Source organism: Falco punctatus (assembly GCF_963210335.1).
Source record: "Falco punctatus genome assembly, chromosome: 2".
Classification (NCBI taxonomy): Eukaryota; Metazoa; Chordata; class Aves; order Falconiformes; family Falconidae; genus Falco; species Falco punctatus.
In genome coordinates, this window is record NC_137581.1 from 100,159,490 (window position 1) to 100,186,689 (window position 27,200).

At 39.0% G+C, this 27,200-nt stretch overlaps 1 protein-coding gene across 8 annotated transcripts in view; it reads left to right on the forward strand.

Annotated features, from left to right (window-relative positions):
- The window catches only part of PRKX (protein kinase cAMP-dependent X-linked catalytic subunit), a 137,721-nt gene that overhangs the window by 79,158 nt on the left and 31,363 nt on the right, over positions 1-27,200 (forward strand). For 3 of the 8 annotated variants that reach the window (XM_080375477.1, XM_080375476.1, XM_080375480.1), the window contains exon 9: positions 1-27,090. This exon is cut by the window's left edge and continues 19,739 nt beyond it. The gene's annotated coding sequence lies outside the window, so the exon portion shown is untranslated. The remainder of the gene's footprint in view (positions 27,091-27,200) is intronic. The other 5 variants (XM_080375478.1, XM_080375479.1, XM_080375482.1 and 2 more) reach the window with 5 other exon arrangements.

The window sequence follows — 27,200 nt, forward strand, 5'->3', positions numbered from 1 at the left end:
ATCTCTAGTCCTAAAACCAGAATGCCCTCCAAAAATACCAAGCTGCAATAATAGCTTTAGCCTTTTCCGTGTTTACGTCCTAAAAAAAGCACTATTCGGTCATTAAAATAAATATGCTGATTAATATAGCCACACAAACCTCTGCTCTTTCCTAGTATTTGTGTGCCAGACACTTAAACCTGATTTAACTGCCCCATTTGAGACTGTCTGCAGAGAAAGAAAACAGCAGTTGCAGGAAGCAACCCACCAGTGACCTATCGGGTTTCGGTGAAACTGCTGTGTGGGATTAGGCAGAGAGATTGCAGTAAAGGAGAACGGAAAAATCTATGCATCTTTGTGTCCTGAAGCAATGTCTTACAGTTAATTCAAGGCTTCTTAGACCCACGTATGCACTGTCATATCAGCTGAGAACCGAGATTTTGCTGCCTAGCTGGAGCTGCAGAATCGCCTGGCTGCCGGGAGGACGTGGGAATTGCTGATATTCCCAGCTGATCTGGTGACAGCAGCACTGGTGCCTTCTGCTATTGCCTTGGTTTCACAATAAATATGTAGGTGGTGGGCGGGTATTTGCAGTCGGCGGTGTCTACATGCTGTGTTTAGTAATAGTCGTGTAGCTGTAAAAATAACCAAGCCAGACTTCCCCGACAGCTCTCTTCCCCATATGCTGAAAGCAAGAAAGACAAAATGTATTGCTTGCACTTCCTACACCCTGGACTTGATTTTAAGAACTTTCTTTTTTAATCACACACATCTTAGTTTCCTTTCACCCCCCTCTCCATCCAGAAAATACAAATGCATAATAAAATCTTCAGACAAAGCTGCGGGTGATGGCAAGTCTAAAGACAACTATTAAAAATAAGGTGCTGTTTGACTTTTATCAGTGCAAAGGCGGCCTCATTTCCCTTGTTTGTTTTCCCCGCCTTCTCTGTGACTTTCAGCTCAGCTCGTTTCCAGTAGCTCAGAACATATATTTAAAAGATAACATTTTTCTCCTGATCATAGCAGAGTCGGCATGAAGCCTCAAAACGTGGAGTCTGAGTCTGTTGTGATTGGGCCTCTTTTCAGATCTGGGAGTGCTAGGGGCAGAGAAAAGATTTACTCCTTCAGACTCGCATCTCCTTGCCAGGGCAGGCGTGTCCCCCACAGCACATACTCTAGTGTTAAGTCTGATTTTAAAAGTGGTTTCTACCACTTCCTTACACTAGCCTTTCATACTTAAGAGTTGATCTCATTGTCAGGCAATTTTTCCATATGTTCAAGTGCTTGCTTTCTCAGTTCCATCCTATTACTCCTAATAAACTCCCTCGTACCATGTTCAAGAACTTCTCTTCTTACTACCTCCAACTATATGCAGACGATTATGTTTCCCTGTAGTCAGAATTTAATCAGCTTGCACATGCTGAACACATTAGGACTTTCCAAGGTATTGTGTGCAGAACGGCTGGCCCTGTGTCACTGGGTTTTTCTGAAAGACACCAGTCCCTCACACATGCTGGTGACCTGGGAGCATCAGTCAGAGCTGCTGAAGGATGCTCCAGTGGGAGCATGGCCAGGGGATGTCTGTCTGGGGAGGAAGGGAAGCAAGGAGAAAGAGGGACTTTGTTCCCTTCTAGCACCTAGAGGAGAGCTGGGAATGGGTGGCAGGTAAGGGAAATTAAGCTCTCCATTTGTCAGATACCTGTTTCCAGCAATACAAGGGCTGAGAGCCTTGCATTGAATAAGAAACCTTCCTGAGCATCTCTCCTTCCTGACAGCCAGGAGAGGAACAGAGGGAATAACCTCTCAGCTCAGTATTTCATGACAGACTTCCTCCCTCTCACCCGCCTTCCTGGTGCCTGATCTTTATTTACCCATATATTTTAGGCTTCTGGCACCTCTAAGATACATGTGTTCAGCGCGAATTGGCATGAGGGGCACTGACCGAGTGCAGTGTGACCTGGTGGACCGTCCTGTGGGACCAAGGGGGGCTTCCTCCCAATTGTGTAGAAGAAACAGGCAATACAGAAGGAAACAGTGAGAGGAAAGAGGATGTTTGGATAAGGTAACTATTAATCCACCAAATAAAAACAATAAGGATTCCTCATGTTAAATTTAGATGGAGATAGACAATGCTTTACTATATTATTCTTCTGGAGAGATTAGGATAGCAGATCTTGTTCATCCCATTATGTACAGATTCTCCCAGCCAACTTGCATCTCCTTACCGTGAAGGAATTTACATCGGCATCCTGTGCTCATGAAAAGCACAAAACTCTCCTTCAGCTGTCACCTCATCTTCGAGGTATGTAACTTCCACTGCCAAACCAGTGCAGGTACATTTAGTCCATCACTGTCACAGCAGGACAGAGTAATAAGTACTTTCTTGGTAATGTTGTTCGAAGGACTTGTCCTACAGGTATGTTCTGATTATCTAGACTAAATAAGACTATGCCCAAAGTAGTGGCCCCGCCTTTCCCAGTATTTTAGTGGAGACAAAATCCAATTTGTGCAGAGTCCAGTTGAGTTTATTCTTTGCTTGTCAACATCACCTCCTCTCCAGTGGATGTACCACTGAGGAAAGTCCTTTCTGCTCACTAATTAATGCTACTTATAAAATGTATAAAAATCTTTAATACCTAAGCAAATGGATAATGGAAGCCAACTCATCTGCTTTTGTGGAAGAAAGCTGGTCCACAAGATTATCCTTCTTTATGACTTCCAATGTAAATGCAGAATAACTAGACCATTACATATCAGAGATACTAGTTGTTTCATTTTGTGTTAAAAGGGGTTATTTCAAGCAACTAATTAAAAAAAAAAAAGAAACTCAGAGATTGCTGGGATAGATGCTCTCTTTGTCAGAACAAACATTGATGATTTGGGACAATATTGTATCCCATGACATGAGACAACTCCTTAGTGTTGGCATTTACTATTAGGTAGCTCAAGTAGCTCACCACAGGGCTGTATGGATCTCCTGCTTAGGTGTCTCTGCATTTCACGGGAGTGCTGTTTGCTGGGGATATGGATTTAATTTCGCAACCTGACACAAAAAATAAATCAGTAACTACTCTCCTGCTTCCCAGTTGCATGTCTTAATCAGTGTGCTATGGATTCACACTTTTGATGTATCTCTCCATGCTTCCTCTTAAAGTGAGCTTTAAGAGATTTTTATGCACAGCTTCACTGGGGTGTCTGAGACATGCTTCTGCCCCAGCTTCATGGGAACTTTGGGTGTGAATCCCTCCACATGGAAGGAGACTTTCAATGCTCCCACACTGAGGGATTAATTCTGTCCAGGAGTGTGCTCAACAGAAGCTTGCTTTCGTTATATCTTCCACGGGCCATGCTTAATGAAAAACTGCCTGGACTCACCTTAGCAGAGGCTTCTGTTTTTTAAGGACATTTTCCTCATAGTAAAAGACACTTAAGCACCAGAAGGCAAGATTGAAGATGCCCTTCTACTTAGCATTTTCCCATAAATACTTTCCTACTTACAGGATTGCATTTTGTAAATAATTGTATTTGAGTCTGTCTAATTTTTCCCTTGTGCTGTTGAGCAAGGCCTCAGTGCTTTGCTCTCTGTTCTAATGGGAAGCAAAATATCAAAGTCTGTTTGACCTTTCCATGAATATTGGGTATTTCCGTCTCTGCTGGTTCACTGCAGAGGACCCAGTTTGGGATTTTTTATATGTATCAAATCTAAATTTATATGAAGAAACATAAATAATCTATATCCCTAATTTTCTTTTCCTAATATAAATGTGTCAAAAAATGAAGGCAGCTGAGGTAGAACACACCTTTTTTTTTTTTTTTAATATATATATATATATATATATGTATTGGCAGATGTTTGTTTTATAGCTCACCAGTTTAACAGTCCAGTTGCCTTGTATTATAGATTGTTATGTCTCCTGGGTAAGGACCATGCCCTCATTTTGATGGAAGCTGGTAGCACATTTTTAGGTAGTAATTATAGTAAAGGGATAACTTAAGAAACATAGTCAAGAAATAGGTGAAAAGGGCTAGCTGGATGTCTTTTGTGTTAGAAATACTTCTATTCATTACATCCTGGAGCTCATTTTTTTTCTAGCATAACACTGAGTAAAATGAAAATAAATTATAACCACTTGCATGGTTTTGAAGCCCAAAATGTGTCTTAGAAAAACAATTTGGGATCACAATGAAAATGGGTTCTTACCAAAGAAGCTGAAGGATCACCAGATTTAATCTATCACCTACTCGTCTGCCAGTAAAATTATGCCTTGCCTGTATTTACTGCTCTACCCTTCCAATTCTGCACGTTAATACATACAGAAACTTTTTTAAAAGATAAAGAAATATTGAGCTGGCATTAATTGGAGACATTTTGTCCTGTAGGGAAGAATAATAACAACCATACCCATTTCTGGGGTACTATACACAAAAGCCTTATGATAGGATTGAAATGCTCTGAGGGTGGAGGAAGCGTCTGGAAGTTGTTCAGTGCAGCCTGGACTTCTTTTTTTCATTTGAAATGAAGGCTGAGCTAGCTGTTCAGTCATGAATGAGAACAATAGTGGCTTTTAAAGGAATGCAGTTGGGAAGGTTGGCTTTTATTGGCAGTTTGTGCAAGGTCTGTGCTTCCAGAGTGCTGTCAGATGCAAGTCTAGAGTGACTGAGGAGCTGGACCAGCTCTTCTGTGTTTCGTAAACTCAAATCTGGTCTTGTGGCACGCAGACCATGATAGTGGCACCAGCCCAGCAATAATTGAAGACAGACAGGAAAGAGAAGAGAGTCTCCTCTGAAAAGGGCACTGTAAAAATTGAATTATAAACCAGAATGTGCAAATTCCACTTGGCTGTGTGGAAAAGCCCACTGTTTCTCTGTTGTTGCCGTAAGGTTTTAATTAAAGGTAGGTTCTGGTTATAAATTTTATGGCAACCGCATCTGGATGATTTCTTAACACTTAGGTAAATGACTAAAGGTATGGCTTTCCCAAGGTTTCAGAAGGAAAGTTTCTTATAGTATTTTCCCTTGGCAGGTTTGAAGCTTCTGTGAAACCAAGAATTAAAAAGAAATCTACAGCAATTCATTGACTTTTGCTGACCAAAAATAAGGTTAAATCTGTTCAATCATTTAATGTCTCTCTTAATGGAAAGTCACAAATGTGTAGGAAGGAACAAAGAGTTCCCAGCATAGTGAAGTGAAAAGCATTGGCCAGGTCAAAAGGAACAAATAGTTCCCAGCATAGTGAAGTGAAAAGCATTGGCCAGGTCAAAGCACATTCAGATGCACTGCAGTAATATCCTGAAGAAGGAAGGCTGGCAGGCAGAATTGTTAGCATTTTATCGTTATTTGTATTACCGTTGCCCCCAAGGAGACGCCATTGAGCTAGAGCTGCTTAGGCCTGTCCTAGAGTGCTTTTGACCCGCTCTCCACCAACCTCTTTTCCAAAATCATGTTCTGCAAGAAGGGCACTATAAAAAACATGAAATGCAAATTAAACATATTGTTACCAGACTGCTCCATGTCAGATTTTTTTAAAATAGAAATGACCACTATAATGAATAGACACTGAAAGGGAATAAAAGTGATCAGTATAGGCAAATCAAGCCTATTCAAAAGGAGTTATATCTGGACAGAAGGGATGCTTAGGTGATCAAAATATGTTTACAAGGTATTGTGAATTTCTTCTCTCGTCTTGCAATTTTTTTCTGGGACTTAAACTCCACATTCAGTAAGCTATTCTTTCCTAGCAGTGATCTTCTCCCAAAGCACACTCTGATGTTACAGGGTTTTTAATGAAGTCAGTACAAAAGTGGTATTTCAGATCATAATAAACAAGAGGACATATTCCAGATGTACCATCCCATTTCCACCACATATGTGTGCACTGAACTATCTTTCTCTCCTAACATGACAGCTTTATCTCAGAACAAGTTTCTTAAACTCCCACTTACCTTGTAAATTCCTTAGATGCAGTTATATGATGTTTAGTTTTATGTAAAGAACCAGACATATATTGTGGGACTTAAAAATTCCTTTTATCTCATTGGGTTGAACACATAAAATAACATGAAGAAATCCAAAATACCTGTCCTTTATCACAGTATTTCTAGAATCCTGGCATATGCAGGAATATACTTGTCAAAGGAGAAGAAAAGATATCTGTGGTTATACTACATTTGGTAAACAGAATAGTTTATTAAATAATTTCCTTGGCTTTTAAGTTGGAAAGTTCAAAAACATTAAATTATTTTATCAAACGTGTTTAGTTTCCTTGCAGTACAGCCACAAATCCTGGTTAGACCCTACTCTGCTATGTTTCATATAAAGGTTGCCTTGCCCTGGACAGCCCACAGCCTACACTCGTAATGCACAGATGAGCAAGCCAACTAAAGGGAGCACGTAAATATGGAAAAACTAATGGAGAAAAACAGAATACACAGAGGCAGCCAGTTCTCCAGGAGCATTAGCGTTAAGTCCTTGATTGTCATTATCAATTATCAATAGACTCAATCACAGGTTACAAACCAGTAATTTGTTTTGACATTTTTATAATTTGATTCCTGATGTTTATCTGATGTTGGCTCAATGGGAGCCTGTAACGCATAAAGGCTCCAAAAGTTTGATTTGGATATCAGGAATGAGTTACAAGGGGTACATACTTTACAGTATGAAGATTTTTACTATTGCTTTCACTAGATTCTCTGCATCTGTGGTCCAGTTACCAAGTGGCATTATTGAAGTCGTTCCACCCTTAAGCTCTGTGAGAGAAGCAGGCAGTGCAGGTGCCCTTGGCTGCAGGCACAAAGGGGCAAGGGCTTCTTGCCTATGTAATTGCACGATGGTCAGAAAAGCTGGGCAGTGGCCCTGTCCAAGGGCTGAATTTCTGGTTTAGTCAAACGTATGCCGTTACTACACAGATTACCTGTCACCCATAGTACTTCATACAGTTTCTCTACACGCAGCCACCAAGCATTTCTGGGAAGGTGCAATACTGCCTTACGGACATGCCTGTCTTTGAAAAACATTTCTGAATTGCAGAAAACTTTGCATAGGCTTTCTGACAATTTGAATTTTAGAGCACACAAAGCCATCTGCACCTCATAATCTGATCCACTCCAAAATAGCTATTAACTGCAACATGGTATACCATTTTTCCAGAAAAGTTGTGCCGAATTCCCTCTTGATCTAGTTTGTACTTATTCTGTATATTGCTGGCTCTGATAATTTGTTTTATGCTGTTTCAGGTAGTCCACATCTACAGATATTTCACTTAATTTATTGAATAGTTCTCCTGCTAGTGCCTGCTTTAGGCAATGTAAGAGAAAAAAAAATCAAGTGTTGAGAGTATAGGAACAGAAAAGAAAGAGAATGCCTAGAAAAAAGCAGTTGTTTAGGATAGTGAGCAAGAAAGGGATGAGGAAAAGAGAAAAACAAAACCAAAGAGGAGTAACGAATATTTTAGTAAAATTAATGATAAGCAGATAACCTGATTTATTGTGCCATGACTCAATGACTGCTGACAATATTAACAAAAATCACTAGCAACATTACCTTTTTTTCAATTCCCTTCTGAATTGCGGTGGGATTCTTTAAAAAAATACACGATCAGCCTTTGAAACTGTGTGTGCACAAATTGCATGTGAGAAGTGCAGCAGGGTACAGCACTTGTCGAAACCCTTTTGCCTTGCCTTGCCTTTTCATACCTTTGCCTTTTTTTTTTTTTTCTTTTTTTTTTTTTTGAGGTCCGTCCTTAACATGTATCAAGCACCATCTCTAAATCAAAAGATCACACATGAAAGGGGGAAAAAGACAGAAAAATCAAAGGATGAAAAAGAGTCAGGAAGAAGAGCTGAAGTCTCTCAACCCCAGGATATACTTTTTATGAGAATTATACCTGAGTGAGGCTGTGGCCTGATTGGCATGCTTCATAGGCTTGGTCCCCTGATCCTGGGCATCTCTTGGAGGTGTTCATGTACTTTCCTACAGAAATCAGACTCCTGGGAAATGGTGGGTACTTGTATCTTTTTCCAGAATGGAGTTAAGGTACCTCCCTATACCTGGGAGCTCAGAGGAACTGTACACACCAGTATACCAATTAAAGAAGGAAAACTGCATTTGTTATTGAGCAAACAGTTTGGCTCTTTATTAAGCCCAGAAGATGGAGATGTCTCAACAGTTTTGCTTGTTTCTACAGAAACCAAAAAGAAAATCTCTTTTCCTATGAAAAACATAAATAAATTAAAATAACCTAAGCTGTAACCTCCACCACTAAAGTCAGGAATGTTACGTAATGCATTAAAAATGAAAACCTTTATCCAACAGAGATCAATATTTTATATGAACATAAAATAGGTGTGGTTTTACTACATTCCACTGCTTTAATAATACAATAGACCCCCAAGCATAATGGAGAAGGGTAAGTCAGCATGATGTCTGCTTTATGTTGCAGAAATAACTACCAAGAATAGTAATGAATGTGATCTCAGTGGATGCATTATAAAGCATATTCTAATGAATTTTCCCTTTTGAATAGCCGATTGGCAGATGAACATGTCTATGTAAAAGGGGAAAGCAAGGGGAATTAATGTATAGCGGTGTCTGTTGTTAGGATATTGTTGCTAACAAAGTGTGTTCTTGCCTATTTTGTATGAAACCTTCCAGAAAACAGTATTTTAGTGGAATGCAATGTACTGCTTCACCTTCTGATGTCCCTTTCTTGACGCTTGGGAAACAGGAAAGAGATGAAACAAGGCCTTCAAAAGAATAACAAGGACTGAGAACCTTTACAGTCTTCAATTCCTACGATTTTCATACAGTTACCTCAGGATTTTGTTCATTATCTGTGAGGGTTCCCTGTGGGGTTATTCTAAAAGCTTCCACCCAGGGTCTCTGAACTGTCATGCTGCAGTAATTCTCCTCTTTTATTTATTTTCTAATTCTCTTAGCTTTCTTAGTCTTATAGAAAAATTATTCCTTGTGAATTCAGTTACAGCTACATAAATAAGGGGTGGGGAAGGCTGCTATATTAAAAAAAAGTAAAATGTTAGTGAAGACTGTTTTCCATTTGCGTGTGTTGTTACCTGTGTTTGATGACCAAGTTCTCTGCTCTTGTAAATGTGCTGAGCTTCACTGAAGACACAGAAGTACTTCCAGTTAAACTCACTCAAAATTAACCTCTCCTGAAACCCACATTTTTAAGGATGGAAATAAAATCAAGAGCATTGTTCAGCACTGATTCGACTTGAGAGCTTTCTTAGGCCTTCCTTTGATAACTCTGAAGGCAATCCATCATTAATCCCATGATTATGGGGAAGGTTACAGTCAAGTCTGCATTACTTAGGGTGGGATTGTATGGGATTTGAATTGTTCATGCAAAGACCCTTTGCTTCATATGTCTACATGAAAGAACACAGCCTCCAAAGCACTCCTGTGGCATGTGGGTTCCCCAGCTCAGGCCAGCTGTAGCTCAGAGCTTCTTCACACCACAGCTGATGCAAACACCTATGTCCTTTCTCTTCTCTGTTCTTCTATACGAGATTACATTTGGTTTTCATTACTTGTGGGTTTGTATTATCCAGGTCACCTGTGGCCATGAGTTATTAGGATATGTGAGAAGATAGTCTCTAGCAATCCAATGTCTTAGTTTCTCCTGAAAGCACACCATGTTCCTTTAGTACAGGTGGAACTGTTTTCCCAAAAATATTGGCCACTGCCAGCTCTGTAGGTGTACGTTTCTTAGGACTCAGGGTATATGTTTGTAGAAACACAGAAACACTAGTGCTTTTCTTTGCAAGGCCTTATTGCAGTTTCAGCTGCTCTTACTATGTGTGGTTAGGGAACAACAGCACCTCTGCTGATATCAGATGAAATAAAATCGTACTGATGCTTTTGTTCTTTGGGGAAAACTGAAGTTTCATATTCCAGGTTAAAAATGTGTGGGCTAGACAGATTTTATGCCAGTTTTGCTATTTGTTACTGACATAATTATTTTTTTTACTGACTGATGCTCAATGAACGTAATACCTTGTTTGATAGACTGTTCCTAGGTTTTTTATATACTGACTTTCTTCAGTATCACATGCTTTGATACACTGAGGAATTTTTTTTTATTATTCAAATGATTTATTACAGGAGACAAATGTTTGGGTTTTTTTAATTCTGAAAATTTTAAACTGAGGTTTTTCTTTTCTCTCTGTTTTTAAAAGGATCAATATCTCAGAAAGTATATGGGAGAAAGGATAAAGGATATGGATGTTGAGGATTTTGCTTAACTTATTGCTGGAAGTATGGAAGTAGGCCAAAATAAAATGAGAACAGAGCTTACCATTTTTTTTCTACCAGCCCAGGACCACCATAGCAGTGTGAGAAAACAGGTATATGATTCAAAGGTAGCACTTTGGAGGGAAAATAAATAGCAGACTAGATTAAAGCATACAACCAATATCGCTAGGTTTCTTACTAATTCTCCACAGGCATAATTCCAAATCCCTAAAAGCCAAAGGAGAAGATAAGAGACAGAGCCACTGGTTGGCATTCATCCCAGGGACACAGCTATATATTTGGATTCGGTAGTCTTCCTTTCCTGAAAACTGAGAATATAAAAACAAAAAGCCTGTTCCCATCCTAGAACCTTTTTTGAACATTTTAGCAATCTAAAAGTTATCTGTTTTCATCTGTTCTGGGTAGAGCTGTGTGAAGTATTGCATACACATCAGCTAAAACCTTCAAGAAAAAAATAAAATTTATATGAGGTATTTTATTAAAAAGATATTTGGACAAATAATTTCAGTAGAGATGAATAAGCAAACTTTCTGTAGATGTATATGTCTAAACCTTCTTGGCTTCCTTACAACTTGGTTGTTCTGTTTGTTTTAGCATTTAAACAAATAAATCTTTTGTTGCCAAATTATAGTTTTAACCTTTTTTAATATGGCATTGTCTTCTCCTGACTGACATGTGGACTTTTGTCTCTTTTCCTGTATCATGTAAATGCATGACTACTGTAGATTGTTTCTTGACATACAGTGAGTGCAGTGAAAGTAGATGGTGTGTTATCTCTTGAAAAGATGTTTAAAAACACCCTGAAGCTTCTGGAAAACCTGAAGGCAGCTGGTTTGATCTTAGACTGGGCAGTATAAATTTTCCTGGAAGGCTTAGGCCTGCTGATGAATTATCTGTCTGGAAAAGACATCACCATTGATTCTTATAAAAATTAAACAGTCTTTCTTTTATAGAGTTTTGAATATTTTCACATGAAATGGTTCATTAAATAAGGAGAAATGGCAACACCCACTTATCCAGTGACTAGAAGTTTCGCCAAGTGGGTTGAACCTTTAAACTATGGGAACCTTTATCCATATACACAGCTGATATATGAAAATCATGTGCCCACACCAAACCCTCTTACAAAAACATGGAGAATTTGCACAGATCATTTTTCTTAGTGAGGCTGTTTCAACAGTTCTTTGTGTGAGTCTACACTTCCAGGGATCTGTCTGGGAAGTAAGAGAAAGCTATTAAGGTATACACAAATTGCTTTATTGCACCACCTGTGCTGAGGCCAAAGTCTTATTAGACACACCATATCTTCCTAGCAATTTTCCTCCACAAATTTTAAATGCCCAAGATAATAATTCTGTCACTTGTTTTCATGTTTCTTTTATAGTTTTATAATCCATTTTCCATTCTTTTTCTTTTTTCTCTACTAAATCCTGCTTCTCCTTCTAATGAATAACGGTAGTGAGGGGGTTTATTTTATTCTTACTGAAAAGCAAAAGAAAAGTGACAGGTTTTTAAAGCACAAATTCACAAGATTGTGCTACATCTACATCTACAGATGTAAAAGGTGATCTATGAGTGGAAGACTATATCAAAGTGATATTGTCTTTTTACTTGGCTAAGATTTGAACTTAGGATTCTTGGGTTCTCCTGTAGTAAATGAGGAAACCACTGACATCTAAAATACAGCAAGGACCTGAACAATTTAGGCAGGTCCTTATTTTGTATTTAGAGGACGAATCTTTGGGAAGATTGCCATATGGGTTTGGCATCTCTATGAAAAAAGGGACAGAACAAAAAAATCCAACAAAAAAACCACTTCCAGAAATCTGGGTTCTGTACTTACATTTGCAACTCAGGACCATTTCTATGACAAGTTGATTTCATTACCTTGACTTGGGGGGAGAGGAGGGGCAGATGGGGAGGGGGGAAGGTAGTTTATTTTTAGGATACTAAATATGTTTCAGGTTTTACTTTAGGAAAAAGAAAAGGTAAGATTACAGAATTATAAGTGTTGGGGCTTTTTTTCCCCTGGGATAAACTACAGAGACAACCCCTTAATTTTTTAATTCAAGAAAAAGAAAACCAAACAAAACAAAACAAACCTCTTAGACCAGAGAATGGATTTTTCAGGCAAATACTGTCCCTTTACTGAATTTCTGAATAGAAGCTCCATAGAGCTAAGCAGGAGAAATATGGAAACTCTGAAACTCTTCAATACCTTGCAAAAGAAGGAAATAGAAGAAAAGAAAAAGAAAATACCAGAAGCCAGCAGTCACACTGTCATTTCCAATGCTTTTCTCCTTCAGTCTCAGGACCAAGTCCAAGTCAGTTGAAACTGTACAGTAAACAGCCTTTGCAGAGTTGATTGGCGCAGATCTCCATCCATAAATAGCAGGGTTACTTTCACAGCTCAAACTGTATCTAGTGTGAGTGTGAAGCAGTTAAATAAACCTCTAATGAGCAGCATGAATTTAAAGTATCTTCCTTCACTTTTAATGACCTGTTGGCTTACTGATTGCTTTTCCAATCTGGATGCGGGTTTGGATTCAGTGCTTGGACTGCGGAAAATTGCAGCAGCAGCAGCAGTTGTTCATTTATGTTTTCTTTCTAGTTCCTGTTTTTCATTTGTGATCATTCCTTGCAGGGTTAATTGTTTCAAAGGGACAACTAACTACATTATTTGTCTTGATCAATTTATATTTTTCCTAAGTCTTGCTTTATTGATGAACTTTCTGGTTGTTGTTTTCACTTTTTACTTGAGGAGCCTCAGGTTAGTTTTGCCTCAGACTCTAGCAGTTATTTATAATTAACTATTTAATTATTTATCTTTATTCAGCATCTTTCTGGAACAAAAAAAAACCCCGCATCTACTTCTTACAAACCACAGTTTTCTCTGAAGTCTGTTACGTGATGATGGCTTGGAACAAGGGGACCCAGCAGAGGTCTGCCTTGCTGGCAGAGGTCTGACAGATCAGTATTTTGTAAGATGATCTTTTGCATAAAATTGCAAGCTGTTCCAGCTGGCTTTTTCGAATCTGTCTATACAGAAAGGCAAAGGAGAGAGGGTCTGAGAACAGGCGTGCAATTTCCAAGCCTTGTGCATACTACTGGCAAGCACTTGGCTGTACCTGTGTCTCAGTTTCCTTGCTACTTCTTATATCTGCCAATGATTATTTCAGATCAATACCATGTTTCTGCAGGCCACATGAATAATATAGTGAACTTTTGGAGCACTGAAGGAGATCACTGAGGGAAGCTGATTTTGTGGTTTTTGAGAATGAGTTATGTATGATAAGAGTGAAGTAGGAACAGCTTGAGGAAGCAGATGGATCTCAGTATCACCTGAAGCTCTCTCCAGCACTGGCTATTATTCTTTCATGATATGTCTGGCTATATATGCTAAATATATTGGAGACTGGCCTCTGCAAGGAGGACAAAGCACATTTTTAGGGTAGTCTGTCAGTTCACCAAGTGGTGATCTTGATGAACCTGGATTAAATTTAACAAAAAATCCTGTAAGCAGACCCTAGGAATTCCAGTTCCCTATAGATAAGGGTATCTGTCAGGGAAAGCCAGAGTTACGCATTGTACAAAATCATGATTTAGGCTAGAGTAGGCCTAGGCAGCACTTGGGTGAGATTTAACCTAGAAGAAAGCTCAGAAAGATAGTGTCACTTCAGAACTGGCTTCTGTCTTCAAACGACTTCTGTATTGTTATAGGACCATCTGATGTATTTGGCACATTACACCTTACAGACTGCAACTGAAAGTTTGGCTAAACAGGAATAATGAGATTAGCTTTGAAAAGACCAGATGTTAAGTACACATATTTTTAATAGAAAATATTTGAGAAATATGCTGTGGTGGTTTTCGTTCTCCTCCTTCATCCTCTCACAGTGATAGAAAGTTGTTATTCCTCTGTAGAGGTACTGTGCAGTACCAGTTGTAGTGCATCAATGCACAAAGCTCATGAAATCATTTGCAGCTTTCAGATTAACATCTCAGGAGAGGTTTTGTTTTCATTTTTGGTTTTTAAGAAATGGTAAACTGCTAGGAGCTAGTGGAGAGAATGAGAGAGGGACCTATGCCCCCTAAAGGTCATAACATTTTTTTTGAGAAGAAATGAGCGTGTTTTTCTGTTCTTCTCAATTCTCACACTCAGAATGTCATATGTAAATGCAACATGCACTTGCGTAGATTGCATAATGGTGTACATGAGGTAAAATCACAGATATATTTTGATCAGTCAAGCCATGTAGTAAACCAGATGTGTTTTATCTGTCAGCATGCTTGAAACCCCAACTGTCTGTATTTATTATAGCAAAGGTAGATGTTGATTTAATGTAATTTTATATACTTACGTAAATTATGTATATCTATGCATACATGCAGATATCTAAAATGTAACCTCTCTAAAAATGTGAACCAAGTGCTTTCTTCCCAAACTGGATTCTACTGAACTTAAATAATGCCAAATCAGAGTTTCTCCTTAAGTTAAATTCTGAAATTCCCATTTCATTTTAAGGATGCTGAATCTGAATTTTCATCAGCACAGTCCTCCCAAGCCCACACTGGCAACTCTCAAAAGTGTTTTCCCTGAATTATTGTGGATTTGGGGTTGACTGTTTATGAATTGAGATCTCCAGGTGAGAAGTATGGTAATGCACAAGAATTGTTTGTCATAGATGTTGCTTGCCTGTGCCAGCAGCTACTGTGATTTTGGCCAGCAGGTTTTTTAGAACTGGTGAAGCTGACCAGGTACAACAGTAGTTCATTTTACTACTTCAAATAATTGTGAAGATGATTTATCCAGCATAGATAAGAATGGGCTTCATGAGATTTTCCTTGCACTCCAACTTGTGGTGGATGATAGTGATTATAATTTTCTTCAAAGCATCATTACAAATTATTTAACACAGACTGTGATTTGGTGCTAGCTGGGTGGGCTATGGCCCACAGCTACCTCAGGCAATGCCCTTTTGTTAAAAGTAGTGGAAAAGTCTCAGAAATGTGCCTGGCACCGATTCCCTGAAGATGTCCGATAGAGATTTATATGTATAAACTTTACTCTTACACAGCATAGGTGTTAATGATACTTGGAGAAAATGGCAAAGAAATAGCTAATAGAAAATCCCTCCAGAGATATTTCAAATAAGCATGTTAGACTGATGTTCATTTGATTGTCCATTAATGCACACCTGGAATAGTCATTACACCACTCAGCAGGAAGTTCGCTGTGCTCCCATTATGGTTAAGTAGCGTCTGACACCTTCTGCTTGTTCATTTTGTGTCACGGTTCCATAAGGTGGAAAGCAGGGAAGGAATAGGCTGTGTGTTTTCATTTACTAATAGTGTTATGGAAGACTTAACAGTATTTTCAAGGGAAAAAAAGCCAAACCAAACCAAACCATCTCAACTAGAATGTATATAAACCAATATAAGCTCCACATATATGTTTGTTTAAATTATACTTTTTTTTTTTTTTGCCCCTGTATTTAAGCCATTGTTTTTGTATTTTTAGATGTAGGACAAACCATAGCTACAGAGGTCAGGTTGTAGAAGCCTGGTCATGGATTTGCCCACAGAAACTGGATAAATTGGTCAAAAACAGAGGTGTGGGGTTTTTTGTAAGTACTTTCTAAAGTTTATATTTTTAAACATGTAATAACAGTGGAAATTTGATTTGCATAGAAGTCTTCGGTGTTTCAGGATTTATAGGTCTGTGTTATTGGTCATTTCCATGTGGACACTTGCAAGTACAGAATTCATGTATGAGCAGGCACACCCAGACACTCTGGAGCAAGCTATTTTTCTGAGCAAGCTCACTAGAGATGATTGAATTTCCATTAGTGGATGCCAGAAACACTTTCCACTTTTCCTAAATACGGCAAGAGACTAGTTTTGAGTTATGTGCCTCAGTATGCAGTAGAAATATATTTTGCCAGTAAGTGTCTGAATCTGAGCTTTTCCCATAGCACTTTCAATCTTTTATTTGGAAGACATGAAGCTGTAATGCAATAAGTGCTGTTAATTTCATGCAAGGTATGTCCAGGACCTGCCTTCCTGTGTTCCTTCAAAAAATTTGGATACCATCGCTACACCAGGGACTGTGGTGTTACCACTGGTTTTTTTCTGAAATTGTTACATAATTTGCTGACTTTCCTCATGATGTCATACAGGGTGACAGAGTGTATTTATAAATCTGAAATATATTTATACCCAGAAAAGGCATATATTTCAGAATAACTCAAGAATTTCTCTGTTGTAACAGCCAATTGATGATCATAGCAGAGTGTTCAAGGCTTAGGAGTTTGATGGGGAGTTTCTTTAGGAATTTTTTTTTATGGAGAAATTGATACAGAATATGGACAGATGTTAGGGCTGATTCTAGGACAGTATTAACCTGTAGTGGTAACTGATTGTATATATACCAAGAAAATCTCAGAAGGGAAGAGATTTAATCTTGTGATGTAACTGAGCAGATATAAAAAGACTTCTTAAGCTTCTTTTCCCCAAAAAATCATGACCTGGCCATCTACGTCGTGGTTTAACCTGGCTGGCAGCCAAGCACCACACAGCAGCTCACTCACTTCCCCTCATCCAGAGGGATGGAGAAGAGAATTGGAAAGGAATGTAAAAATCGAAGGTTGAGATAAGAACAATTTAATAGGTAAAAAAAAAAGCCATCTGTGCAAGCAAAGCAAAGGAAAGAATTCATTCACCACTTCCCATGGGCAGGCAGGTGTTCAGCCACTTTCAGGAAAGCCGGGCTCCATCACATGTAATGGTCACTCGGGAAGACAAATGTCATAATGCCCGATGTCCCCCACTTCCTTCTTCTTCTCCCAATTTATATACTCAGCATGACATCATACAGTATGGAATAGCCCTTTGGCTAGTTCAGGTCACCTGTCCTGGCTGTGTCCCCTCAAAGTTTCCCATGCCCCTCCAGCTCCCTCGCTGGCAGGGCCCAAGGAACCAAAGTCCTTGATTTAGTATAAACATCACCCAGCAACAACTAAAACGTCAGTGTGCTGTCAGCATTGTTCTCACACCAAATCCCAAACACAGCACTGCACCAGCTACTAAGAAGAAAAGAAGAAAACTAACTCTGTCCCAGCTGAAACCAGAACAACCCACTTTTGTGTGTGGGAGGTGGGAAGGACAGGTGGGTATGGCAGGAGAGGTGCAGCACCAGACCTCCTCAGTGTGGGGCTCTGAAGGTGGCCAAGACCACAGCATGGCACTAGGACTTCTCTTCTGTTCTCAGACCAGCAGCAAAGTGGCTGCCTGGCAGGGAGGGCTTCCAGGGGCGAAGTCAGGGCACTCGTGTCTTGAAGTAAAGAGCTTCAACAGACATGCAGTCACTGTGAAAGACATAGCCCTCACACATTTACTAGGGGCTAATTTTTGTCACTTTGGCGTCATCTGTGGAAGCTCCAAGGTGCACAAGTTGCCACTTAGAGAATCATAGAATCATTTATGTTGGAAAAGACCCTTAAAATGATCAAGTCAACCCGTTAACCTAGCACTACCAAGTCTGCCATTAAACCAAGGTCTATTTATATTTTGTCAAATAACAGAAGGATTGATCATAACAGGGCTTATAAATGCTAAATCGTTCCTTGTCTTCTGTTTTCTAAAGGCAAATGTCCAAATATTTACTGAAGATACCAGTTCATTCTCTTTGTCTGTTTTCTTTTTGGATTAAACAAATCCACTCCTTCATCTACTTTTCTCAGGGTTTACCAAGTGAAACAAAACCAAATCAAACCAGAAAGCCCCTGGGGAAAAAAATGACGTATTTCAGCTCTTGAAATACATGAGGCATCTTTAGTGACTTGAACATAATTAAGTGTAAGTATGTAGCACAAAAAAGTGGCTAATTTTGCCTCAGAAGTGTGGTGTGTTTTACTGAGAACCAAGAACCAGGCATATTCTTGCTTTTGAACAAGGGAAAGCTTCTTGTAAGTTAAGGCTAAAATGATTAAAAGATTTCTCAGAATCTTAATCTTTATAAAATTCCCAAGTGTAGTTACTAGGAATTTGTATGATCCAATCTTATAGCTTTGGAGAGCATTCAGCTTTGATTAGTAGGCCTGTTAGGAAGACTGTGACCAATGGAGCCTTGGTGGTTTATAGTAGCATTCATGTCTTCCAATCTGGAAGGAGTAAGTAGTAATAATAAATTTTCCTCAGCTCTTAGATAAGCAGAATACAACACAGTCAGGTAAGACAAAAGTAGAACCTTGTTTGTAATTTCTGTTGAGTAATCCCAGTTAATCAAGCACTCCAACCCCTTAAGAAGATCCAAATTAAAAGTAAGGACATTGATGAATTAAAGCCTTGCTTTAGAGGTCATACAGACAACAGCTTTTTATATTAAAAAGTCAGATCATCTGGTTTATTTATAGCAGGAAAAATATGTGAGTTGCTGACCTTCTTTGTAAAATGTTTAAATTTCCTGTCTTTTTGTATATACCAATATAGCAAGGTCAAGCATATTGTAGGAGAGATATGTAGAAGAGGAAGTCAGCAGTAAATAACAGAAGGGCCCTTTTTTCAAGGAAGAACTTGGAGGAGTGTTTGGCACAAGATGAGTAGGAGACAGCTTCATGCATGGCAGACCAAATTATTAAGATTTAAAGTGAAGAAAAGAAGGAAGAGAGGAAGGTCTGCCTGTCCGGGTATGAAGGACCCACAAGGTCTAGGGTATGAAACCAGATCTTGAATATCTGTAGACCACAATGATATGAAACCTGGAAGGAGAAATTACTTAGGGCCCGCATGCAAATTTCTGGGATTATTCTGATAGTGTTCCAGGATTTATATGCCATTGCCATTAGCAGCTGACTTCTAATAATACCAGCTTTCAGAAACATGCATTTGCCCATTCCCAGCAGATCAGAGTTTAGTAAAAAGACAGTAAAAAATCTGCCACGTGGCATGCACCAAGAGTGCCATTCCATCAGCCTTTCTGCAGATGACAGTTTCCCAGTGGACCCACCTCATTTCCTTGTTTCTTGTTTCACAATTATTTGTAATATGTTAGATGCCATTGAAATCATTCTACCATGAAATTAAATTTTTAGTTGTTTCCGTGCTGTCACTCTGAAGTTGTGGTAATGGTTATTGAAACTAGCAAGATAATCAAAGGTGATTTTACATGCTAAATATTCAGTAAGAAAGCTTTTTTGACATACCACAGCATATACAAACCTATTTTAGATATAGTCAATTACAAAACCATCAGTATTTTAGACAAATGATAGAATTTTCTGAACATATTAAATGCCTACTTACTTGTAAAGCACTGTAATTCTGTCAGTTCAGGACAGACCACATTATTTTCAGACCATTAATTGGTTTTCATCAAGCTGCAGGAAGAAATAAGGAATCTCTTTTAAAGCCTAGAAAGCATTTTCAAATTGTTATTTGCAATAATAATGTTCAAAAAAAGGACTCCTTTTGGACAAAAATGTTCCTATAGTTCAGCCATCTCTGTTTGTTTCAATGTTGCCCAGCATTATAAGGATCATAGAGCTCACTTATGTAGTTTATTATCTTCTTGGGAATCCCTCAAGAACTTTTAAAATAAAAATAAAAGTCAGTCACCTTAAAAAAAAAAAAAAAAAGATCTTGCAGTGTAATCTTCATGCATGTGTTCTTCCTGTGGGGATCCCTGACATATGAAGTATTCAGCGTTAGGGGATCAGAGGAAATGAAGGTGGCTTTCTGCAGTTGCTGATAATCAGCCCTGAGCAGAGTTAAGTTCAGACCAAAGCACAACTTAAATCCTCATGCTTACGCTCCAGCAAGAGACCACGGCCCAATGTAATAGAGCAGACGGCACTGCTAGGCACTCTGCTTCTGCAGCAGAGTCCACATCCAGCCAGCGTATGAATTGGCCTTCTCAGCCCCATGTGATGCCTCATAGCTCTAAGAGGTATTCTATGATTTATTTATTTTTTTTTAGTTCAGAATGCATAAAATTAAAAAGATCAGTGTTGTAGACTGAGTGGTACAGCCAATATCATAGCGTGATTGAAAGAGAAGGTGTATGCTCAAGCGTTGATCAATTTATAGTTCTGAGCACTGAAACACCTAAGGGAAGGGAATGATAGCTTTTGTTGCCACTGCTTTTGAGACAAAAATCTCCATCTGAGGAGATGTGCTGTAGCATGTCCAGTAGTGCTCATCCACACAGAACAGCATAAAATCCTACTTAGGCTGGCAGAAGTGGTAAAGGAAAGCATGGTATGATTTAGTATTCTCAAATTTAAAAGGTATAACCTACACCCAGGAGAAAACTGAACATCCTTTGAGATTAATTACTTGTTTTTCATTAGTTAAGCTAAGACTCCACAGTGATGCATCAATAAAATAATTACTTTTCAGCCTACCAAGGTGTCAGCTTCATATAAGTAACAGGTTTGTAGGCATTTATTAATATGTCCATAAACCAACTGCCTCAATAGTTTACTGCTATAGGGCTCAAATTCTGTTTGCTTGTGAAGGATGAAAATTGCTGAGTAATAGTCAAATTAATTGAACACTTGCAGTGATGTATTTACCGTTCAGCTTATCCCTAACAAGTTCTATCTAATGGGTGAGTTGAAACCTTCCCTAGGAGCACCCATTTTCCTTTGCGTTCCCCAGGTGACTGGCTCTGCTATAAAAAACTCTCCTGTAGATGTCTTAAAGGGCCAAGGTAAATGCCACTTCAGTACAGTAAGGTTTTATCCCAATTTTAGGGGAACATTTATATTCCAACACTAAAAAAGTTAGCGGTGCTGTGATTCAGGCACTTTGATCTAGTTGTGCTATGGTGCTGACAGGGCTTTAGAAATGCCTGACTGTCATCATGTCCTAACTCCACAGTGGACTGTAGGGGCTATGAGAGTCAGCCTTGCTTTGGCTGCCTTTCTGACACCAGTTCTGGCATAAAGGGTGAATTTCAGTAACTATCAGATTCGTCAGAAAAGCTGGGGAACATTCCCACACTACCCCCGAAGATATCCACAGTCTGGATTTTTGGTCACTTGTGGGAGCTGAGAGATCAGTCTGAACCCTTTTAGGCAAAGGGGGAAGGTGACCCCTGGTCTTCTACCTGCTTCTTGTGACTTCCGAAATTTACCAAGGAGTTTACCTTCGGTAAGACCGTCCAATTGCAATAAGAAGTAACAGGAGGAAATTATAAGTAAAGAGGTAGTTCCCACTGCGTGTTACATAAAGACCATTTTGGCAAGTGTGCTCTATGAAAAAAAAAACTTCTTTCCCTTCAGGTAAGCAAGGAAAAATCCTACCTAGTTTATGTGCCCTGACTCAATATGTGTTACTCCTCTACTGCGCAGCACCACAGGACTCAGGTGGCTGAGGGGCTGCCCCAAATCAGAACTGTGAAGATCCTTAAGATACATAATATTATAAGACCTAAGGCTCCCACAAGCTTTATGCGCCTCTAGGATTAGATGAGACTGAAGCAAAAATTTTGAGGATTTAAACTTTGGACTTGGAGGCACATCACCAGCAATTTTTTTTCCATTCAACTGTACTCTGCATTGCAGTAGTCTAAGATGAAGGTCTATCACATGGCTATTTGCAGTGCAAATGTTCTGGAGCTCAAAACTTCGGAGCTGAACCCAATCTTCTTATCCTTTTGTAAGGATGATTAAATTAAGTGTTTGGATTCAAGCCTATCTCTGATTTATATGTTTCTTACATAGTGCTATACATATACGTATATTTTAAACTATATATTTCTATTACTGGCAGCTTTCCTTCCAGAAGAATAACAACGTCTGGCACTAACATACAGTTACAAATATAAAAGCTAATAAATATGTCATTTAGACTAATATAGTAGGTTTAAAATAAACCATCCCAAGAAGTTGTGTTTTTTTTTTTTTAAATATGGCAGCTGTCGTAATTTTGTCTAAAGACAGGAGCCACTAGGGGCCACCATACACCTCACAAAAAGGGTATTTCTTTCCCAGGGGAAAATATCAAAACACATTCCACTTGTACATAACTGACTTCACCTTTCTCATGAAATTTATTTGCAAAATTTGCAAAGAAAAGCGTTTCTTGTAATTGGGTTTTTACTCTGTCTCGTTCATTTCCAGTGGCACAGTTGTACATATGTTCATGACAACAGACTGAAGGCTGAGAAGCACTAAATGATGACCTCACTTCATGAAAATTGCTTTCTCCATGAATTACTCCTGGATAAAATGAACTGTGTTCAGCATTAGTTTTAAAAAAAATATGAAAATGGCAAAGTAATCTGCTTTGTATTTTCAAATAGGTACCTTTTGAGATAAGACCATACAATTTTAACAAGGAAGCATTTATGCCAAAGCTGTACATGAAGTTATGATGCATTGCAATTACTTCCATTGGAGCTACCTCTTCACTTGAGGTCTTTAGGATTTTCAAGGAAAACGTTGTGTTCAGTCACTCAACTAACTACTTATATTACATACAATTTATGCAGGAATCACAATAAAAATAACATTTAGAAAAGTTATCTTGTTTCTTTGGCAGAGGCTGCATATACATAATTTTCTATCTCCACCTTTCTCTTCATCTACACATTAATCCCAGTTGAATAGTAATTGTCCGTACAGAGTAACCTGTAAGACTGAGTACTTCCTTAGCATTAGAAACAGGAGAACCCTGAAATCTTAGTGGAAAGACTTTGTTGTAACTAGCAGATCATTTAGATTTATAAGATATATATATACAATATAAGATATATATACATATACAAACAGCTAGTTGGATACTTGGTGAATGATCAGTCCATATGTGTATCGATGATATGATTCCACTGGACCCAGCAAAATTGTTTGTATAGATTCCCACAACCTAACCAGTAGGATTCATGGTTACTTTCACATTTGTTTATGGGTTTCATGTGAGAAATCTAAAGATATATTAGCAAAATTCTAATATAAACTACTAGAATTCAGATTCCAACTAAAATATTTTTTCTCTTTTTCCTTTTTCAGTTTGGGATTTTTGGTACAGAATGCTGGGTTTTCCATTCTCAAATTTCTTACATTTAGAGCAAGTTCTTAGCCACAGTGGAAGGATTAAATATGCCAATTTATACCGATTAATATTTCTCTTTTAAGAATATGTGGCATTCACTGGCGTCATAGTGAGACTTCTATTAAAATTAAGTTCAATCTTACACATTTACATTTCTTCCCTTTTATATGCAAAAATAGTTCATTAACTGAAAGCTGCCTTTTCTTCTGGTTAGTCCTTGACTTGTGTTCAACCAGCTGAAGACCCTGTGCTGCTTTGCAGAACTGAATGGCCTTTCAGCTGCCATTGCCTTTCTGGAGCAGCCTGGACACAAAGGAGAGTTTATTTAGGAGGCTAATACATACTGTTATGCCATGATTCATACCTATAGTGCACATCAGTTTCAAACTGCTGCTCCTTTGACAGTGTGAGATGGTCAGAGAGGATGTTAAATTCTGTTTGATATTTATTGTCTTTGCCCTCATTTGAGAATAATTTAGAGCATGAAGTTATTGAGAATTTTAAAGTCACGTTGAAGCTTTTAGCCACTCAGGCTTTGTTAAATCACATGGCATCTTCATGATCTGTGTTCTCGCAGGTGAAATTCATTGGTCAAATATAATGAAAACAGACTGTCTCTAAGAAGAGTGGGCAATTCACGAGAGGGATAGAGATCAAATGTTGTTCCTGCATGTTCTTTATTTTCTGAAAAGTCAGAACCTCAATGTAAGATGATAGCATAAGAATAAGAAGTATTAAACTGTTGCCAAGTGTTAATACCCCAGGAAAAATACAGACTGGTGAATTCTGGCATAAGATACTGATCAAGGCATAAATCGTAAGTGGGGGTAGCAAAAGCATTTATGATTTAGTACAGCATAAACCCTGCTATTCAGTAGAGTATTACCGTCTATCACAAATGGTGTCCTGGATTTTCAAAGAATCCTCCAGGTATTAGGCGTCGAATTCTTCAGAGGGTTCAGCAGATGATTGTACTCCCTTAAGAGCTAAATGTTGCTTGTATATTGGAAATGTGAATACACATGATGGAAAAGATGTGGGGAAAGAGCTCAGTATCAGTTATTTCATTCATATATGGAACTGCATTCTCATTCCTTTGCTCTGAAACTTAATGCATACTAGAAATTTTGCACCCTAGCTGAGTGTCTTCTCTAATTCCTAAACTGTTAATTAACAACACATGACTGCCACGCTGGTACCAAATTTCAAGCTGAGCAGTATCTCACTGTCATTGGGATACTGCCTTGAGCAACAATTATGGATCGTGTTTTATGTCTTCCTCAGAAGAAAAATGCTGTTAATTTATGGGTCCATTGGGAAGGGAATGTCAAGGGCTTCAGGACACACTGGCCATTTCCAAAACTGGTTTTGTTTGCTTTCTGCTGGTGGATATTTTTTTTTCAGTGCAAATAGCTTTGGTCATAAATCCCTATCCAACTTTTTTTCTTTTTTTCTTTTTTCTTTTTTCTTTTTCTTTTTCCTTTTTTCTTTTTTCTTTTTTTTAATGTATGATATAACATGTGCCAGAGTTCACCTTTTAATATGTGAATGAAAAAATTTTTTTCACCTCATAGTTTGGCTTTGGAAAATGTATTTTTAGTTTTTGCCTCAGACAACTGCTTACTTAGACAAAAACATCATTTTCTGACACATAAAATTATTACAGAATTTGGTGAAATTTGAGCAACAGGTTTTCTTCTAGAGTTGAGTCAGAAAGTCAAGAGATTTCATTTCTGGCCTCATAGCATATCTGTAGGGTTTAGACCTCTTTGCAGTGTTTCCATGCTTCATTCATAGTATCTGCATTTAAAAATAATGAACCTGTAATTTTAGATAGTTTTTGAACAGTTTTAAAAAATCAAACCTGAATCTGAAGTTAAGCTATGTCAAACTGACATTTTTATTTGTTTGTTTTCCATTGTTCAAAAAAAAAAATAACAACACATAGATTTTGTAGGGGGCTCTCCCACTCCCCAGTTAAGTAAATAACTGAAATTTTATTCACTGCCATATTCTTATTTATAACTTCTCCGATGGCACTTCTTGGTTTTTGGGGTTTTTTTGCCTCAACTACCTGCAGGCTGCTTTTTGAAAAGGCTTTTCCTTTGCATATAATTTTTCAGTGAATCCTTTATTCCTCCTTCACATAAAGGAGCAGAACTTCTGTTTTCTTTTTCTACCCCCTGCTTTACAGACACTGCTCAACTCATTTACTTCCCTGTTATACTCTACTAGTTGTGCTCTTTCTTATTCCAACAACTTGCACAGATTTGGTACAAGGATCGGTGCACCACCTCGCGTCTGTGCCCACAGTAACTAGCTCTCGGGCGCTGTGTTCCACCACACAGTGACTCCCACCTCCCCTCTCTGCTGTTCCTGATGGGAAGGATGACCCCCTGACCGACATGCAGCGAGCTGGAACTCCCTGTTTCACAATCCTAGCAAAACATTCTTCTTTCGTGATTTCCGGAGGAAGTGAATGAGTTATAATAATGGAGGGAAGGGAGAAGCTTCCAACTGTTTCCACTTCTGGATGTTTTGGCTGCAAGGAGCGAGGTTACTGCATTATTATGAAAGGATATTGTGCTATTCTGAGATCTCAAGACCGGAGGAGGGTAAATAATTTTTATTTCCATGTTTACAGATATGGGAGACAACCCATCTCATTGGTCCTCTGGACTCAGAAACTGATTAAGAAAATCTGCCTTCATCTGGGGGCACCGACCTCCCTGAGGCTCAGTTACCTGTTTTGCTTGTGGCCACACCTCAAAGACGCATGTGGGGTGTCTGCAGCGCCGCAGGGTCGTTACCATCACTACTCCCCCACTCACAGATTGCCCGCAGCCTGCCAAGATGCCTTTTCCCTGCTGGAGGCAGGGGACCATGCAGGGCTGAGACCCTCACCCTGCCAGCAGACCCCTGGCCCCAGCCCGGACCCCAGCCCCACAGATGGGGCTGCAGCCGCCCACCCCCAGGGCTGCCCTGGGCCCTGGAACGGCCACCCTGGGGCTGTGGCCGCCAGTGTCTTCTGCAGTGGCCTGTGCTCCTCAGCCCTTCGGGATGCCTCTGTATTGTGCCACTAACAAGCTGGCGGTGCTTTCTGTGTCCCTGTGGGTGGACATTTATAGCTATAGAAAAAGAAAGCTGGGTAGTGAGGCTGTGCATGCTGCAGGTAACTGCTAACGAGATGCCTTCCTGTAGCAGACATGGAGTTTCATCTTGGGTGCATCGACACATATGAACATCACTTCCCAATTTTAGATAGGGATGAGGCCCTGAATATTAGTATTTTTTGCTTTGCAGTTTGGGGAGCAAATGAATCTGAGGTGTAGGTAGGCTCTTCCCTCCCATTTGTTAAGGCAAAAGGTTCAGAATTTTTCTCCCTTTTTCCATTCAGCCCTGCATAGATCAAAATTTGATTTATCAGTTACTTATCATTACAGACAGCCTTGGAGCCAGGTTTATTCAATTGCTGTCAGAGCGACACACTGTTACTGACACCTCCCACTCTGTGAACAGAGTGCGCCCTGTCAGAGCCCGCTGCCGGCAGCTGGGACCCATCAGGCACCACCATCATGTCCAAGCAGCAGGTAACACAACCTCTCCCAGGAGAAACAGGTACTATAGCGTTACTTGATTCAGGAGGCCAAGAGTGCTTTGGCTATTTCTGCATTAAAAAAGAAATAAATCATGGGGTTCTTTCAAATGTCTGCAGGTCTCTGAGAAAGAAGTTATCAGATAGACAAAGAAAAGATTAAATATCCTAATGCAAAAAGCATGAAGGTAAGACAGTGAGACAAAGTAACAAAGCAAAGAATCCTTTCCTTTCCTTTCCTTTCCTTTCCTTTCCTTTCCTTTCCTTTCCTTTCCTTTCCTTTCCTTTCCTTTCCTTT